This window comes from Microcaecilia unicolor, chromosome 8, assembly GCF_901765095.1.
Source record: "Microcaecilia unicolor chromosome 8, aMicUni1.1, whole genome shotgun sequence".
NCBI lineage: Eukaryota > Metazoa > Chordata > Amphibia > Gymnophiona > Siphonopidae > Microcaecilia > Microcaecilia unicolor.
In genome coordinates this window covers 36,102,132-36,119,525 of record NC_044038.1, presented here as the reverse complement: position 1 = coordinate 36,119,525, position 17,394 = coordinate 36,102,132, and the positions used below count along the sequence as shown (strand labels likewise).

General features: G+C 42.5%; 1 protein-coding gene across 2 annotated transcripts in view; it reads right to left on the bottom strand.

The window, feature by feature from the left end:
- The window catches only part of MRTFB (myocardin related transcription factor B), a 308,685-nt gene that overhangs the window by 192,981 nt on the left and 98,310 nt on the right, over window positions 1–17,394 (bottom strand). For both annotated transcript variants that reach the window (XM_030212476.1, XM_030212477.1), the window contains exon 2: window positions 8,010–8,069. The gene's annotated coding sequence lies outside the window, so the exon portion shown is untranslated. The remainder of the gene's footprint in view (window positions 1–8,009; window positions 8,070–17,394) is intronic.

Below are 17,394 nucleotides of genomic sequence, written 5' to 3'. Positions count from 1 at the left end.
TTTGGACTATTCGTAGAGGTGTTTTTCCTGTTTGTTGTGGCCCCCGGGCAGGTGTAAACATCTGTGGCTTCAGTCTATCTGCTAGTTCTTCTGATTTGCCCCTAGTTTTTTTATACGGACATATAGGCGCTTATGCATCCTTATAAAATAGTCTAAAAACTGGTCTTGCTTGCCCTTCAAAACTAGGTAACCTGTTCTAAAATTATCCTCTAGGACTGTCTGTACAACTCTGTGTACATCTTCGATATGCTATGATAGTGATAATAATAATAATAATATGAATGTCCATGTGCTTTGAGGAGTTGTGAAGAATTGCTACAACAAATAATGTTTAAATAGGTCTCTGAAGTTGCTAAACACCCTGGGAGCAAAGTTAGGCACCTCGATGCCACGTGCCACGCGTCCACTTATGCCAGGTCTATGGCTGTCTTAAATTGGTGTGCCTGAATGTGCCATATAGTGCATGGAACATATAGCATACTATAAGGTGCTGTCAGACTTGTGAGTTCTTGTGTCAAGTGGAGCACTGCTGAGCACGGTGACACACCCCCGTACTCTGCTTGGCGGCCGAGCAACCCCGAGGTTCACCTGCGGTGACCGCCGTTCCACGGAGGTTGAGCCTCCAGGTGCGGGCAGCCGGCAGGACTTGTGCGGGAAGCTGAGGAGAGGGGCGCTGGGAACCAGCCGGAGGGGAACGGAAGGGAATGGCCCAGGCACAAGCAATGTTCAACAGGCAGGCAGCAGGCAAAAGGGTAATCCAGATACAAGCAGCGTTTAACAGGCAGGAGGCAGGCAAAAGGGTAATCCAGATACAAGCAGCGTTTAACAGGCAGGCAGCAGGCGAGAGAAAAATCCAGGTACAAGCGATGTTCAACAGACAGGCAGCAGGCAAAAGGGTACTCCAGATACAAGCAGCGTTTAACAGGCAGGCAGCAAGTGAGAGAATAATCCAGGTACAAGCGATGTTCAACAGGCAGGCAGCAGGCAAAAGGGTAATCCAGATACAAGCAGCGTTTAAAGGGCAGGCAGCAGGCGAGACAGTAATCCAGATACAAGCAGTGTTTAGAACCAGGCAAACAAGACAGGCAAGAGCACAGCAAAGAGAACCGCTTATCAAGTAGAAGCCGAAGCCCAGAAGCATAGAAAGATTCCCCAGAAATAGGACTGGAATCAGCCCATAGCAAGAAACAGCTGAGAGGAAGAGCTGTCATTGGTTGGAGGAATACCAGCGGAACACCCAATAAGAGAGGCAGAGAGGGAGCAAGGGAGTGTCCATAGGTAGCCAGGGTAGAGAGCCAGGACACACAGCCAATCTGCAGAGCTGAGAGGCGGGGCAGAGAACCCGGTATGCCAGAGTGCCCAGCCAGCGTCCGTCGGAGGCGACCAGGACGGGGAAAGGAAGCAGCGTGGGAGAGGGCGCCAATTGGCATGCGCTCGCGTGTGTGCGCACCCGCTGGCGAGCTGGGGGAAGCAGCGTCGCAGGAGGGAACCCCGTCCTCCAAGAATGGCGGGGGACAGCTCCAGGAGCGCCATCACCGGCAAGGTGAGGGGCGTGACAGGTGCACACATAAGTAGGAGACGTGCCCCATGTCCCACCCATACTCCACTTATGTGTACACCCTGTTGCAGTTATGCATTACATTCTCCCTTACAGAATAATACTTACTGCACTTTTGTGCAAGTAGAACTTAAGATGCCACTTTCGTGCATGTGCCCAATTATAGAACTGACATTCCTAATTAGGTGACCAACACTTTGCATTGTTATTACATTTAGTATGTCCCAGTTCTGCCCATCCTTAACTCTACAGCCATTATTTACCATCTCCACTACAAATGTACTGCCTAAGACATATTAAGGTTGTGAAATCTGAGGAAGAGGTTGACCACAAATCCAGGTACTTCAAGATTTCTCTATGCAGCAGAAGCGAATGGCGCTTGAAAATTAAAAATCTCAGTAATTTGCAAGGCAGAAAGACATGAAAGTATGAGAAGAAACTCCCCTTGGACATCGCTCAAGTTTTTTGAGACCAAGTTGAACTACCTGTCAGTTGACTTTAAAAGTGATATCTAGGAGTTTTAGAATAATAAGTGAACTGGAGCTGAAAAAAACCAACTACCCAAACATAAATCCTCTCTGTGCACTTGGCTAACCCTGGTCAAAACACTACCAGGCTTCAGTGAAAAAGAAAATGAGTCACCTACCCTGTGCACTTCTTCAATAGAAAGTTCAGGATGACTTTCACGAGTTCAGAGAACAAATGAAACCGGCTTTGTCTTTGTCTAAAATGTGACACTGTGATAAACAACATTTTTAAAAAATGCTGCTACTCTCGCTTCTTGCATGTCTTAAGACCATTCTGGTTGATTTAGAGTGAGTTGTGTGGGAGTAGATCAAAAAGGCATCAGCATTTGCTAACATGGAATTTAAAAGGAAGCTATGATGAACACATAAATACCGTTCATTCTTATCTAATTGCTGTCTTAAAGAGTTCATGTGTGTTTCAGTAACATTTGTTTCATCTAATTCTGTGTTATTTCAGAAGCACCTTTATCTTTTATTTTTTTTATTTATAAGTTTAGAATTTACTTATTACAAGTGAAATACTTTACAAGAAAAACAGACTTAGGCATGTTATAAAAAAAAAGAAAATTAAGTAATCAGAAAAGTACTATTTCTTGTCTTCTTTAGACCACAAAGTTGGGGAGGAGTAAACATATTGTTCAGGAGATAAAGTTAAGGTATATTGATAGACAGTGAATATAGCTTTACACACCTATCATCAGACCTTCTTATAAATCAGAAAAACTCAATCACGGATATCAAACTGTTTCCAACTTTTTTGAATTAACAAAAGCTCTTAATTGTTCCGGATTGAAGAAGATATATTTAAGCCCTAAGTATTTTATTACGCATTTACAAGGATAATTGAGGTAAAAAGAAGCCCCTATTGCTAGGGCCTCTTTCCTAATGGCTAAAAAAGCTCTTCTTTCCTGTGTTTGTCTGCTAACATCTAAATACATCTAAATCTTTGCCCCATAGAACAAGGATTGCGAGTTCTTAAAGAATAAGCGTTTGACTGCTTCGACATCTTGCTCAAATATAAAGGACACGATTAAAGTCATCCTTTCGGAATCCTCAGTTATTGATGATTCTAGAATATCAGTCAAATTCAAATTTTCTGCTTCCTTTTTTTGTAGTTGTGACTCCAATTCCAAATCAGTCTGTATTTTCTTCTTTTGTGGTATATAATATATACGATTTATTAGAGGAATAAGGTCAGGAGAGTATTTCAAAACCACTATAAGATATTTTTTAAAGGCTTCCAGAGGACTAATCCCCAATGCTTTAGGAAAATGAAAGAAACGTAAGTTCAATCGTCGATTACAATTCTCAATCAGTTCAATTTTTCTATGAATCAAACCATTGTCTTTTATAATCATATTTGAGGATTCTTGTAGTTTTTCCACATCTGTTTTAAACTCCAACATTTGGGTTTTAGAGTCGTTTTTAATAACATCGAAAGATTTAGTAAGCATATCAACAGTACTCACAAGTGTGGCAATTTCTTCCGAAGAATTAATCAGTTTGATTTCTAATTGTTGGAGAGCTCCCCATATGCTCTCTAGTGTCACTGTCTCGGGTTTTAGTAGAGAAATTCTACATTGAGTTTGCTGGCCCGAGGGCCTCAAACCTCCGTCGGTTCCCCTCTCGATAGAGCCTCTTTCTTGGAAAACGCTTTCGTCAACTTCCGATTCAGATGTTCCCAACTGGGAGAGGGGACCTTCGGGTGGAGGCGGTGGATTGAGATCTGGGGGGGGGGGGGGGGGGGGGGGGGGGAGAGAGAGTAACATCCAGCCCTAAGTCTCGAAGTTCTCCCACCAAGGAGACAGCAGGGTGCTTCCCGGTTATCTGTTCTGGCGTCCTCATGGTAAACCTCTCGATAGTTTGCTGTGAAGGGGAGGAGGTCCTGGCCGATGAGGCTGCAGTCTGGACCATTCCTTTCCGTTTTGTGTGAGGCATTTTCACTAAAGAATCAATAAAAAATTCCACAGCTCTGTTCGAGAGGTCTTAACCGCGATCGCAGCATGCCGCCATTTTGAAACTCCCCTCACACCTTTATCTTTTTAAAGACCGTGCATCACCCATTCTGTGTGCTTGCAAGTATTTCAGGTAAGCAAGATAACAGACAGACTTTAGAAGCAAGAACAGTCAGAGCACCCTGTTGTCACTGAACCATGACTGAACATAAATTTGTTGTATACAGAGTCACTTATCAAGATGCATTCAATGCGTCTCTCTCCAGAAAACTGACTCACTCCCTAACTGTTTAAAAAAAAAAACTAAGGACCTGGAAATACACAGAAAGGTCATTAAAAGAAAACATTATTTATGGATTGGCACTGGCCTTAGGGGTCCTTTTACTAAGATGTGCTGAAAAATGGCCTGTGGCACGTGTTTTGGGCGCACGCAGAATCATTTTTCAGTGCAGATGTAAAAAATGCCTTTTAAAAATTTTTGCCAAAAATAGACGTGCGGCAAAATCAAATTTGCCGCGTGTCCATTTTGGGTCTGAGACCTTACCGCCTGCCATTGACTTAGCGGTAAAAACTCATGCGGTAACTGGGTGGTAATGACCTACGCGTGTCAAATGCTACTTGGCGTGCACCCGAAAATAAAAAATATTTTTCGGACGCACGCATTGGATGCGTCAAAAATGAAATTACCACAAGAACCACGCGGTAGTCAGGCTCCATTTTGGCAAGCATTGGGTGCACGTAGACGCTTACGCGGCTTAGTAAAAGGGCCTCTTAGTCTCTCCAGAATGCTGTTTATAGACTTTGGAAAAGCAATGAAGTGCAAGGGTTGACCTAGTACTGTTCTTGCTGGTGAGGGGAAAGGGGGCATCTAATATAACAGGAGATTTTTCTTCCACATATCATAATCCTTCCAGTGATTTGTAAAGCAACTACCAAGCAGAACCTTTGAAAAACTAAAAATAGTCCTTTACTTCTCCCTTTTCCAAACTTTCTTGATTCTTTTAATAGCACATGAGGGTTGTTTGGGAGTCATGGGGTGGGGGTGGGGGGAGAGATGATGCAAGAAACACCTGAGACTTTTGCAGAAACATTTAGGGCCCTGTTTACAAAGGCATGCTAGCGTTTTTAGAGCATGCTAACCGTGTACATGCCCATAGGCATATTATCTACACGGTTAGCGCGTACTAAAAACGCTAGCATGCCTTTGTAAACAGGGCCCTTAGCTTTCGCTGTAATTAGCATCTACATGCGAGTAGTACCTCTGTGGCACTCAGTGGGGCGCTACTTTAAAATTCATGCTTATCGAGGATCATTAAATCCTCTCACTTCTCTTGAGACAGTAAGAATAAAGTGGGATCAAAGAGGCAATCATTATTTGTGTCTCAAGTGTGAAACTTTACATCTGTAACAAGACTTTTGGTTGGTTCAATAAAGATCAGGTGACTGAACATAGATTAAGGGGGGAAGTTATCAACATGGGTTACTGTCCCATTTTATGAAATGAGACCCTTTGCTAAAATTACCCACCATACAGTAACCCGCGTCGATAACGTCTGCCCTAAATGTACTAGAAGAAGGCCCAAAGAAAGGCTTTTTTGTTGATAATTATAATTATACTAAATTATCATCATCATTATATAATTATATTAAAGTGATACAAAAGCAAATAACTACCTTGACACTGAAACCTGAACCTATGAGGTCCTGAAAGTCCAAGAACATTGTTATCTAATAATCTTAAAGGAGCCAAATTCGTCACTGACCCAAATCTTTTTATACAGTAGTGTCTGCTATATATGTTAAATAGTAACATATATAGTAGATGATGGCAGATAAAGAACTATATGGTCCATCCAGTCTGCCCAACAAGATAAACTCATTATATAAGGTATGATACTTTCTATGTATACCTGATCTTGATTTGCCCTTGTCATTTTCAGGGCATTGGCCATAGAATTCTGCTCAGCACTGGCCTTGTTCTCAAACTTCTGAAGCTGAATCTGTCCAGCCGTGATCAGGGCACAGACTGTAGAAGTCTGCCCAGCATGTTACCAGTGGTGCCACTTAATCTCTGCTAAGCTTCTTTGGATCCATTCCTTCTAAACAGGATTCCTCTTTATGTTTATCCCACACATTTTTGAATTCCATTACCATTTTCATCTCTACCATCTCCCGTGGGAGGGCATTCCAGGTATCTACCATCCTCTCAGTAAAAAAATACTTCCTGACATTATTCTGAGTCCCCCCCCCCTCAACCTCAATTTATGTCCTCTAGTTCTACCAACTTCCTGTCTCTGGGAAAGGTTTATTTGCGGATTAATACCTTTCAAATATTTGAATGTATCATATCACCCCTGTTTCTCCTTTCCTCCAGGGTATACATGTTCAGGTCATCAAGTCTCTCCTTGCATATCTTGCTACACCTTTCTTTGAACTGCTTCAAGTCTTTTTACATCCTTAGCAAGATATGACCTCCAAGTGGGGCCTGACCATGACTTGTACAGGGGCATCAACGCCTCCTTTCTTCTGCTGGTTATACCCTTCTCTATGCAGCCTAGCATCCTTTTGGCTGCATCCACCGCCTTGAGATCCTCAGTCAAAATCACCCTAAGGTCTCTCTCCTGAGCCAAGCTTACCAATCTCTCCCCTTCTATCTGGTACATATCTTTTGGTTCTGCACCCCAAGTGCATCACTCTGCACTTCTTGGCATTACATTTTAACTATACACATTAAGACTCCAGAATTATATCACAAATACAAATTTTATTGCATCTCTGTGTCTTTACACACTAAATGACACATCTATAAAATATATACCAAGACATCAAATATTCATCGGCAAGTGTCTCAAATATTCATCACTTGCTGATGAATATTTGAGCACTGTAACAGCTACATTGCATGAATTACATTTACGATGTTTAAACACATGTACTTTACACTGGTTGCTATTGCTGGTGAAGTGTGAATGGCGAATGAATGGTGGTGTCTTGGTATATATTTTATAGATGTGTCATTTAGTGTGTAAAGACACATAGATGCAATAAAATTTGTATTTCTGATATAATTCTGGAGTCTTAATGTGAATACTTATGATATGACTCTGGTGATTTAGCATTTCCCCTAGTTTGTAAGCTTTATTACATTTTAACTGCCAGACCCTTGATCATTCTTCTAGCAGTCGGAGATCCCTTCTCATGGTTTCTACTCCCTCCAGGGTATCCACTCTATTGGCTATCTTCGTGTCATCCACAAAAGAAACTTTTCCATCTAACCCTTCAGCAATGTCTCTCAAAAATATATTATGCAGAATCAGCCGCAGCACCGACCCCTGAGGCACTCTATCGCTCACCTCCCTTTCCGCCTGTCAGTCAACCAGTTTCAAATCCATTTCACCACTGTGGGTCCCAAGATCAGCCCTCTCAGCTTATTCATGCATCTTGTGTGAGGGACCATATCAAAGGCTTTGCTGAAATCCAAGTAGATTACATCTAGAGTATGTCCTTTATCCAGTTCTTTGGTCACCCAGTCAAAGAAGTCAATCAGATTTGTTTGGCAGGATTTTCCTTTGGTAAAGCCATGTTGACTCGAATCCTGCAAACGGTTGGCTTCTAGAAAGTTAACTATTTTCCTTCAGAAGCAATTCCATTATTTTTCCTACCAACCATCTTCTCCAGAATGCTTGGGTTAAACACTACCCATGCAAAAGTACTTACTACTAGTTTCACCATGATCAAACTTTTGAGCCATTTACATCAAAATAAAGATTTGAAAAGGTTTTCTTTACAAAACCTCAACTACAGCTAAAATAAAATAATCAAAATGCAACAGTAAGCTTTGAAAAACACATAGAGATATTAACATTTCTTGATCACCGGTCTTCCTTGGCTATGGCATTTGGAAAACTGTGACCCAATTTTCAATACCCTTCATGTTGTATACAGAAAGTAATTCAGTGTTTAGCTTACTTTGAAGAGAGGATCTTCAGTCAGTCTTTACTTGTTACATTCCTATCTTCAGGTGGTTTGCTGTGAAAGGACAAAACAAACAAAAGGTCATTAATTTGACTGGAATAGTTATGAAGATATTAAATTAAGGAAACAGCATAAAAATGTACACACCTGCCACTACACATCATTATGGATTTCAAGACAGAAACAAAGTTAGAGTGTAAGCCCACTGGAACAGGGAAATAAATACCTTCTATACTTGAATGTAACTCACTTTGAGCAACCAATGAGAAGATGTGAGCTGCATTCAAAATACATAATAAAAGGATTGGAAATGTTCATACAAAAAAATTTACATAATTAGCAGACATATGAGGCTTATTTTCAAAGCACTTAGCCTCCCAAAGTTCCATAGAAACATATGGAACTTAGCCTCCCAAAGTGCTTTGAAAATATGCCTCATAGTATTCTAAAACCTCAAATGATCATTAAAAAAAACCCCAAAGGTTTGCTTTTTGAAAAGACTAGTAAAAAAGGCCCGTTTCTGAGACCAATGAAACGGGCGTTAGCAAGGTTTTCCTCGGAGTGTGTATGTTTGAGAGAGTGTGTGTGAGAGTGACTGTGTGTGAGAGTGAATGTGCGAGTGTGTGTGTATGTATGTGTGACATAGAGTGAGGATGTCTTTGTGAGAGTGTGTGTGTGAGAATGAGAGTGTGTATGTGAGAAAGAATTAGAGTGTGCGGCAGGGCCCCCCCTCCGTCTCCCGCCCTCCTTCCCCCTCCCCCCTGTCGTCCCTCCCCCGTCTTCCCTCCCCCTTCCTTCCCCTCCCCCCTCCCAGCTTCTGGGCCGTGGCCCCCCTCCCTCCGCCTTTCAGGGTCGTGGCCCTCCCTCCCTCGTTCAGGGTCCCTCCCTCCCACTGCCACGTTCAGGCAGGCTCCCTTCCTCCCTCCCTCCCACGTTCAGGCAGGCAGGTTGGCTGGCTGGCTGGCTCTCTCCTTCCCTCCCACCCTCCGACGTTCAGGCTGCCTGCCCGCCTGCCTCCTCCCTCCCACGTTCAGGCTGGCTCGCTCTCTCCCTCCCACGTTCAGGCTGCTTTCCTCCCTCGCTTCCTCCCAAGTGTCAGTGCTCCACCCTCAGCGTCATCGCGTTGTGACGCAAGGGTGGGGCGATGGTAGTCCTCCCTTCTTTCTTGCAGGTCATTTGCTTCGGTTCTCGATGCGTCTGACGTTACGTTTCGTCGCGTAGGAATGGGCGGGGCGATGGTAGTCCTCCCTTCTTTCTTGCAGGTCATTCGCATAGGTTCGTGTTGCGTTTGACGTCACGTTTCTTCGCGTAGGATCGAGTGGGCGATGCAATTCGTTGAGTGTCAGTGCTCCGCCCTCAATATCATCACGTTGTGACGCAAGGGCGGGGCAGACACTCATGGAGGAACAGTGATCTACACAACTACAACTTTACAACATTTGGAGACTTGAGGCTTCATTAGAACGTTGGAGGTGTGTTTTATATAGAGAGATATATTATATGGCTATCAGTCTGTTGACTGTATTCAATCACAGGTGTGGCCACTAGCTCCCTAATGTTTTTTGGCAAGACTGGCCCTAGCATTGAACAACTGTGTTTTTTGTGCCTGCCTTCCCCCTTTTCAGCCCCATTTTAAACTCCTACTGACATAAAAAAAGAGGCTCCACAATGAATGCCTGCACATGGCCCCACAATCCTCACAGGCTGCCCATAGGTTGATAGAATATGCAACAACCAATCATTACCCCAATAATACTGACCTGGGAGAACCAGAAGTTGTTAGGTCTCAAAAGCTAAGATGGTCAGGTCTAACTGGTACATAGATGGTGGCTCTGGTACAAAGAAGGATAGCAATCCACTAGCAAGAATGAACACTGGAGGGGGGGGGGGGGGGGGGGGAGGCTAACGTTCTACTTAATCCAAAGAGAAAGCAGTTTAGCCTAGTGGTAGAGCAGCAGACTGATAACTAGGAAAGCTGGGGTGGAAATCCCACTAAGACTGATAAACAATGTGACTGATGGGCAGAATGGATGGACTAATCATCTACTATCTATATATATAAAAGGCACCACTGAAGCCTCCAGCCGGAAGTGTGAAACGCCAGAGATATCCGGTTTCCCCATGAGTGAAGGAAAACAGCACAGCACGAAATCCCAGGAAACAGTGAAGGACTCAGAGGGGGGAGGGGAGAGAGATGCCCTCACTCTCTGTAACAAAAACACAGAACAGCAGGAAACAACACTGAAGGACTGGACTCCAAGGGGGAGGGGGAGGGAGAGAGGGCAGAGGGCAGGGACACACACACACTCCCACATGTACACTCTGAAGAAAACCTTGCTAGCCCCCGTTTCATTTGCATCAGAAACGGGTTTTTTTTTTACTAGTGTTACTATATTGTGATCATGGGCAAGTCACTTAACCCTTATTACCTCAGGTAAGATTATAAATGCTCCACGGACAGAGAAGTACCTTCTGTACCTGAATATAACCCACACTGAGCTACTACTGAAAATCTGTGGACTAAATATAAATACATTTAGAAATATTGGCTTAATTTTTTTTTTAATTGATGAGAAGATGTTTCTTGGGGCAATGCCCTCCCGCGGAGGTGGTGGAGATGAAAACGGTAGCAGAATTCAAGCATGTATGGGATAAACATAAAGGAATCCTGTTCAGAAGGAATGGATCCTCAGAAGCTTAGCTGAGATTGGGAGGCGGGGCTAGTGCTGGGTAAGACTTCTATGGTCTATGCCCTGAAAATGGCAGATACAAATCAAGGTAAGGTATACACAAGAAGTAGCACATATGGGTTTATCTTGTTGGGCAGACTAGATGGACCGTGCAGGTCTTTTTCTGCCATCACCTACTATGTTACTACGTTATGTATATGTTACTATCAGGTCTGTGATCTGGGTGTTAGCATACTCTTACTGTAAACAAAAATGTTGAATTTGTGTTTTGTTTTATTCTTTTGTTTGAATTTATTATTTATTATAACTACATTATTTTATTTGTTTACAAATATTTATATGCCACAAATCATAAAGGGGTCCTTTACCTAAAGTGTGCTAAACCATAATATAGGCTTAGTACATGAGAAAAGGCTTACTGCAAAATGTAAAAAGCGTTTTGCAGTAATTTCCATGGAAGTGCCCATAAAATGCGTGTTATTCATTTTTTTGTTATTTTTTCAGGAGGCAGCATATCATGGGCAGCAAATGGGCATGGAAGTATTATCCAGCTAGCGCATTCTAATTAGCGTGTACTAACAGAATAACATGGACTCAATGTGGGAGCACTTAGGGCCTCCTAAAGAAGAGGTGGTAAGTGCTCCCACGATAATGTTTTGCAAGTCTCATAAGCTAATTCATGTGGGACTAATTAGATTGTAAGCTCTGTTGAGCAAGGACTGTCTCTTCATATTCAAGTGTACAGTGCTGCGTACGTCTAGTAGCGCTATAGAAATGATAAGTAGTAGTCTTTGGGATTCCGGAATCTTTACTATTCTTTGAGATTCTGCACGGAATCTTGCTACTCTTTGAATTCTACACAGAATCTTGCTACTCTTTGAATTCTACACAGAATCTTGCTACTCTGTGTCCTTGGCCCTTATTTGTCCTGTGTGTCCTAATTAGATTGTAAGCTCTGTCGAGCAGGGACTGTCTCTTCATGTTCAAGTGTACAGTGCTGCGTACGTCTAGTAGCGCTACAGAAATGATAAGTAGTAGTAGTAGTACTTGCAAAAAAACAATTACTTAAAATGCCCTAAATACTGCCATAGAAAATCTGGGCTTAATGCGTGAGAAAGTACTGCATTAAAATGCGTTAAGCCCAGATGTTAACATGTTTCAGTAAAAGGATCCCAGAATTTCTTAGTGGTTCACAATAAAAACATACAAAATATTAAGCTGGAGAAGACAACTTAACATAAAACAATATAAAATCAAACATAACTCTATTCATAATATAATTGAGCCTATCTTCCATATGCCTGGAGTGGAGGAGTGACCTAATGGTTAGTGCAGCGGGATTTGATCCTGGCAACCTGGATTCAATTCCCACTGCAGCTCCTTGTGATCTTGGGCAAGTCACTTAACCCTCCATTGCCCCAGGTACGAAAGCTTAGTTTGTGAGCCTTCTAGGGACAGAGAAAGTATAACGTGTACAGCACTGCATACATCTAGTAGTGCTATAGAAATGATTAGTAGTAATACAATGTTATCTGTTCATCCATGTTTTCAACATTTTTTCAACCTAAAAATCAATAAAGAAATCTTATAAAAAGGAAGACCAGACTCTGTGGGCTCTGGGAAACTTCTGCCAAGAAGAGAGATCAAGGCACCACTGCGTTCACCCAACCTTTGCTACCCAGAAATGAGTAGAAAGAGGTCAGAAAAAAAAAGACAAACATTTCATCACTTTCAGTTCTCCAAGCCTTGTCTAACAAGTAAAACGTTTGGTTGCTTAAGTCCACGCATCCTCTTCTCATGGCTTTTTTGCTGAAACTGTGGAAATTGTTACAATCCTTACTGAAATACAATCTTACCGAATATCTCGATGTGCCACACTGAATAAAAGCCTTATGTCATTCCTTCAATCATGCTGTTCCAATTTAAAGGGCCCAGTCCTTTTACTCTCCTCAGAGAATCAATTTGTTTCGTACAATGTCAATTCTGCTTAACTTCTTTTAGGAATTATTGTTGTTGCCTACACTTCCTAAGCCACACCAAGATGGGATTTTTGTGTGCTTATATAATTCTATTGAATTCACAAGAATTTTATTTAATACAATTTCCATTTTGCAAACGTTAACAATAAATCACCAGGGAGGATACTACTGCCACGTTGTACAAGATATTCGTCCCAACGGTACATGAAGAAAGGTTATAATTACAGCAGCTAGAACACATAATGATCTACAGGTTTAAGAAATGTTTTTATTTTTATAGAAAAGTTACAGAGTACGTCCTTAGCATTCTCTAGACGTACCTTGAATACATCAATGTCTCCATTTCAGTAAAATTCAAAGAAATATTTTAAGCGGTTAAAAGAAATAAACACACTTATTGAAAGCCAATACCATACTTCTAAAAAAAAAAAAAAATCTATTTATTTATTTATTTTACTTTGAGCGTTTTGTTATACTGCCTTTAACAAAGCACATCAAGGTGGTTTACAAAACAGAAGAGGCAAATGAGAACAATAATTACCAATAAACACTAAAACAAAAGAAGCATAACACATAAGATCAGACAGGACACAAAAGAACAGAGGGTGAATAGAATAACTAAAGCAACCTAAGCGACATCATCATTGTAAATCAGAACACAAAGGTGGGGGGAGGGGGTAGAAAGTGACAGGGTAAAAAGCTAAAAATAAATATTCAATCAAAGATCTTAGAGAAAAACCAGCATTTTAAGGTAGTCTGAAACTTAGCTGCTGAAAATTGCAAACACAAATCTACTGGAATCTGATTCCCTAAACATGGTGACAAACAGCAAAAGGCAGTGGAGAGGGTGCAGTCCAAATGTATTGACGATACTGATGGAAGAGTTAACAGGTTAGCGTTGGAAGATCGAACAATGTGATGGGACAGTAAGGAATCAGCATTGATGAGAGAGAAAATGGGCAAACTCAAATAGAAGGCTTTATGGGTAAGAGGAGTGGCTCAAGGTGAATTACATTCAGGTACACTGGCAATCTAAGTTAGTACCAAAGGCAATGGTGGGTTAAGTGACTTTCCCAAGATCATAAGAAGCTGTAGGATTTGAACCAACCACCTCTGGATGCCAAGACCAGTGCTCTAACCACTAGACCACTCCTCCACTCATAGCATAATACCAATGATACATCTAATAAGCATGCATTAGAACATTCAACTAACATAGATATGAAGCTAAAGATTTTCTACAATACGGCTTACCATATAGCTGAGGGACCAAGAGCGGATATATGATGGGAACAAGATGCGTGGTACAGAGTCAGTTGGGATAATTTGATGGTTAGTTCAACTCAAGGCAAGTTTGCTGTATAGTTAAGCAAGAGTTAAGCCCACTGGCTCCCCTTATCCCGCCTGCTTTGCCACTACCAATGAGAGGAGATGGTGGGCTGGGAGCAATCTTTGCACCCCTCTATATCTGCACCCTGTGCGGCCACACTGCTCACACAGCCCCTTTCAAAGTATGTTTCGTCTGACTGAAGAATAGGCCAAACTTTGTCTATTAATAACTTTTCTTAAATACAGCTTTTTTGGTTATAAGGTTCATCCACTTGGAGCACCAAAAACTATAAAGTGTACTCATTCAATTGGAGACCATGCTGCCTTCCATTGTTTTCCAATTTTGCATTATCAAGGCCCCTAGTCATCTTCGATTCTGAAACTGTGGCAGAGTCTATAAAATCTAGTACTCTTGGTGGAACTGTATTACAAATAGTTACACAGGCTTTAGTTTTATCTCACCTGGAGTACTGCAAGCAGTGGCGTAGCTACAGGTGGGCTTGGGTGGGCCAGGGCCCACCCATTTATGACTCAGGCCCACCCAACAGTAGCACATGTTTAGTGGTAACTGGTGGGAATCCCAAGCTCCGCCAGCTGAAGATTTCCCCCTGATGGTAACAAAAACACTACTCTCCACGACACCGGCACCTGCGCATGCTCAGTTTTCAGTGCATTCCTGTTGCCAAGGTGGAAAGAAGCATTTTCCCACCAGCTGAGATTTTTTTTTTTTGGAGGGGGGGTACACTTGGTGCCCACCCAATTCTTGCCTAGGTCCACCCAAAACCTGTTGTCTGGCTACGCCCCTGACTGCAAGATGATACTACTGGGTCGTCCAAAATGGAAAATACATAGGGTTCAATATTAAGACCTCATGTGAGGCAGCTTGCATAACTGCAGTGATAGGCGTTGACACTGGATACTCAATGCTGGGTCATTTCCAATGACCGGCATTGAAATTCTGGGCTCTTTTTTGGCTGGCGCAAAAAAAGATAGGACTGCTATTTAGGTGGTCCAATTTGGCCGCTAAACTTACCCGGCCAGCGCTTCAATATCCGTGATATAACCAGTTAGTCACTACGTGCCGACTACAAATATTCAGCGGAGATCATCGGCTATCTCCTGCTAAATATTAGTGGTTCGCCAACTACATGCTATTTCACCAGCCAGGAGTCGTTTTTGTCTGGTTAAATAGCACTAAATGTCGACTGAATTAACTTGAGGTTTTGCAGAATGTAGCAACAAAACTGGTTCTAGGGTGTGGTTGAGAGATCGAGCTACCCCTGTCTAATTCAACTACATTGGCTTCCTTGAAAGGCTAGATATCTGTTTAAACTTCTACTGTATGGACTAGCCCCTGGATATTTAAGTCAGTTTGTGTCGGTTTATGGCCAGCTGCATTCAGTTAAGGAGGTCTGACTACAAGTCCCAGACAGTCAGGTTGCAAGAGACATGGATAAAGACAGTTTTAGGTACAGGACCTGAAGGGTGGAACTTATTACCTTGTCTTGTAAGATCCTTGTCATCTCACTGGGATTTTCGACAGGCCTTGAAGACTTGGTTATTTGAAAAATGTCTGTTAAGAGATTGTCTCTAACTAGTTTCATACAAAGATTCATTGTAATTGTTTGATATTGCTATCTGCCTTGAACTAAACATGGTAAAGTGCTTATACTCAATTAAATTATATTACATTCATCTCTTATATTCTATATATACCCACACAGGGTTCAAGGCAGATTAGAAAAGGAAAAACTAGGGTACAAAACCTAGGAGTATACAATAAGACAATTATGTGTAATGCCAGAGTAGAAAATTCCAGTAAATTAAATTAATCCCCTGCAGAATTGGAGCAGACCTTGGGCCAAGTCCAGAAAGCAGCAGTTGGATTTCCAGGTGGCTGAGCATGAGTGAGCATGCAGGTATGTACCCAATCTCCCACACTCTTGTAATACCAGGCACAGGGATGCGAGTGGTGGTGCCTTGGGTCATAACCTCCTCCTCTGTCTCCTTTCATCCAGCTTCTCCTTGGAACTGTGTGGCAACCAGGCTCCAGGCAGCAGAGGGGAGATGGTGACCTGTGCCCTCCTTCTCCTCCTCTTTCCATTGCCCCAGATTGGTATCATAGAAATTGCCATGAGGAAGAGGGATAGAGGAAAGAGAGCGGGCAATTAGCATAGTACGTTGAAGTGCAAAAGGAGGGAATGAGAATCGGGATGGGTGCATTTGGGTAATGAGAAAGGAAATGGTGTGTGCAGGGGTGGTCTGTGGGAAACGTGCAGACTCACAGGGCCCTGTTTACTAAGCAGCGTTATAGCCGCGTTAACATATTTAGGATGCGTTAACCTTGTACGTGCCTACAATATCCCTATAGGCGCCTACATGGTTAGAGCGTGCGCTAAGTGCAGATGCGCTAAAAACACTAACGCACCTTAGTAAGCAGGGCCCATAGTGAGACCTCATTTTTATAAGTCACTGGGGACTGAAAAGCAGGGCAGAAGAGTGGTGCTATGTGTGAAAAACACAACTGTTCAGTGGTAGGGCTGGCCCTGGGTGTGTGGTGTATATGTATTTGTGTAAGAAAGAGAGGGAATTGGTGCAGGGTTTGTATGTGTGCGTGTCTGTAAGACAGAGAGAGAGAGAGAGAGAGAGAGAGAGAGTGAGGGAAGAGTACCTGTGTCAGATGGAGAGGAAGAAAATAGATCTTTCCTCCATCCTCTAGTCTTAGATGCCCTTTTGCCTCAACTTCTATTCTCTCCATCCTCTGGTCCTGATCCCTTCTCCCACCCACCCCACCCCCATCCTTCCTCAGGCTCCTGTTGTCCCACATGCCCCCCTTCCATCTCCTTCTCCTCCCCCATCTCCACTTATTTCTCCCTCCTCTACCCCATCCTCAAGATACCCTTTTCTTTTCCATCTCTGAGATCCCACAGTGCAATCCACTAAAGTGCAAGGGTCTGGGACCAAAGAAATACATGCAGTTAACCGGAGCATGCACTTAACCATTGTGACCCAAAGAAACTTAACATCTGATAAACGTATGTACAGTACTGTTTATTATACGTACAGTATATAGTCTCCGTTAACTATTAGATTGTAAGCTCTTTGAGCAGGGACTGTCTTTCTTCTATGTTTGTGCAGTGCTGCGTACGCCTTGTAGCGCTATAGAAATGCTAAATAGTAGTAGTAGTAACTGACGTTATACAGTCTCCGTTAACTGACGTTAGGCTTACTTGAAGTAATCAGTTATAGTCCTATGTACACTATTGTGCCTGTAAGTTCCATAGACTACGTCTGCCAGACAGTACAAACTGTCATAGCACTGACATCCAGTGGCCTCCAGATAGGCCCACACAGTGTTTAGACTCTCCAGTGCTCTTGCAA